Source organism: Rhagoletis pomonella, unplaced genomic scaffold, assembly GCF_013731165.1.
Source record: "Rhagoletis pomonella isolate Grant_MI unplaced genomic scaffold, Rhpom_1.0 Rhpom_scaffold_00002, whole genome shotgun sequence".
Taxonomy (NCBI): domain Eukaryota; kingdom Metazoa; phylum Arthropoda; class Insecta; order Diptera; family Tephritidae; genus Rhagoletis; species Rhagoletis pomonella.
The window spans coordinates 89,285,951-89,288,736 of record NW_023458556.1 but is presented as its reverse complement, the minus strand read 5'-3'; positions in this window follow the sequence as shown (position 1 = coordinate 89,288,736).

The window sequence follows — 2,786 nt, the reverse complement described above, 5'->3', positions numbered from 1 at the left end:
TTTTTTTTTTTTCAAACTTGTGTTATTTATGAAAATATAGTTCACTCTATAATATAATCCATATATATCAAAGCTTCATACTTTATATGAAGTTCATAAAAATTTAAAAAAGTTGTATCAAAATTTCAAAATTTTATTCAGAATTTCTAGAAAATTTTTGAGTATGCATTTTTGTAGCCCGTTCAATTTTAGTAAAACAATGTACAAGTTTAGTAAAACAATGTACAAGTTTCGTTGATTGTTTAGAATTTCTTTTTGTGGAGGGTGTTGCACGTTTTCTTACATATACAAATTGATTTTTATTATGCGTTGTATGGAGGATGTTGCGCGTTTTCTTCCATATAACAAGTAATTTTTAGCAAAAAAAAAAACCAACTTCAACTCCCATATAAAAAAAAAATATATATATATATATATCTCATGATCTGATCGGATCTAAACCACCTCTGAGACACTACCTTTCCGATGCAAAAAGAATTATCGAAATCGGTTGATGTGGTCCAAAGTTATGCGGTAACATACATAAAAAAAAAATAAAAATTAAAAAAAAAATATTCCAACGAACTGATAACCTCCTCCTTTTTTGGAAGTCGGTTAAAAATAGATTTTAATTATGCGTTAAATTAAATTCTAAAAAATCAACGGAAATCATTCGCGACTTGAAACTTGTACATTGTTTTACTAAAATTGAGCGGGCTACAAAATTGCATACTCGAAAATTTTCTAGAAATTTTTAATGAAAATTTTGAAATTTTAACCACTTGTTTTAGTTTTTGTGAACTTAATATAACGTATGAAACTTTGATTTATATGGTTTATATTATTATATAATGAACTATATTTCCATAAATAATTAATGAAAATAATTGTGAATATTACAGGTGTACACTAACTTTTGACACTGACTGTACATATGTTTGTACAGTGAATATTGTGTACATGTATTCACAGCAAAAATTTAGCGATCAGCAGCCGGATTCCGACTTTCGCTACCGCTATTTTTTATCGCCGAAATTCTCCAAACGAATAGCAGACGCGCATAACAACACGCAACATCTAGTTACATGCCGCTCATGCTGCCTGATTTGGTTGATTACACATTGCAGCTATCACTTCTCCCTGCTGTATACTTTTAGGCCCCACTGCTTTTCATTAAGACAATTTTGTCAATGAAAAATTTGCGTAGCGATCGTCAGAATTCTACTGCAGTATGGCGATAACAATTAACAGAACAGCTACAGCGAGTGCTGCATATTTCAAACAAACGGATAGCTCTCGCCATCGCCAAACGAATGGATAGCCATAATTGTTTCAAAAAGTCCCAAAACAAACAAAAAAGGCCCAAAGGCCCAAACGGAGAAAAAAATCCATATTTGGTACAATTGTACGAAAGTGGCAACCGTGGCCACAGTGGCGTAGTTGTAAGCCAACTGAATGTCGATCGTGTTTTACCCGTGAACATTTCGCGTGTTGTTCTCTCGCGAATTCTGTGTTTGTTGTAAGTAAGCCAAATTGAGCCACAGTGATGTTGTTCTGAGCCAATTGATCTACTGGATGAGCACCCCTGCTTTATACGACGTTTCCACGATGCGTAATTCGCTCTCTCATTCGTAATTCGGTCTTCCATTCGTCATTCGCCATCCAATTACCCTTCGAATTACCTAATTCGGCATAAAAAATTTTGAGAGCGAATTACCTCATTTGTAGGTAATTGGGATCGAATTACCATGCGAATGACGAACGAATCGGTGCCTTCTCTAATATTTATCGGAAATATATCGAAGGTTTCACAGACCTAATCCGATTTGCTGCCACTTTTTCTAGTTGCTGGAAAATTAATTAATAAAATATTCTCTATATAAAATAAAATCTTTCATGATAACTTAAATTTTTTCTCCATCTTCGATATTTCCAGTACACAAAAATAATAATAAATAGCGGAGAACGAGAACAAAAAGTAGAGCTGCCAAACGAATGTGTGCCGTGGAAACAGGGTAAAAGACTGTTTATGGCAACTTAACTTAACTTAACTTAACAGAACGTAGAGCTTAGAGACTCAAAATGAAACAGATTTCGACGTGGCATTAAGTTACGTTAAGTTTCGGCTGTTTAATTATAAGCAACGCCCATTTTACAGATTTTTAAGTGAGAGCCGTAAGTTACGTTAAGTTACGAATAGTTCTAACGTCTTATTACGCTCTTCAAATCATTCGTTGCTCAGACCATTGTGCATACATACAAGTGACAAATGTTCTTCTTCTGCCTGGAAACCACCTGAAAAATACATAGAAATATCCTGTTATTCTGTTAGAAGGGTGTTCAAAGTAATGTAGAAAAATACTAAAACTAATAAAATAAACTCAAAAATTGGCAACATATGCATCCTATTAAATGAATTCCGATGTTTATATAGCATTTTAATATTTTTAAGCATTTTGGTCCATGACTCCTACAATTAATACAATTTTTCTTGCTGTTTTTGTCAGAGTCCGTTTACAGTTTTATATATATATATATTGAGTGTAGCAGGTGATCTCAGCTGTGAGGCATTTCTGAAAAACATCTGATTCTTTTTACACTTGTAAGTATGCACAATGGCTCAGACAGCAACGAAGCAACATAGGCGGAGTTCAGTTGGTTATTTTCTTATGCGGCAGTGTTCGCTTACACATGTATGTACGATTAAAAATTACCTTCAAAAAATACTTTATGGAGCTGTTCAGGATATTGAGGAAATGGTCTTGTATTTACATTTGGAATTGCATTTGCAAATTTTATGCTCGCTA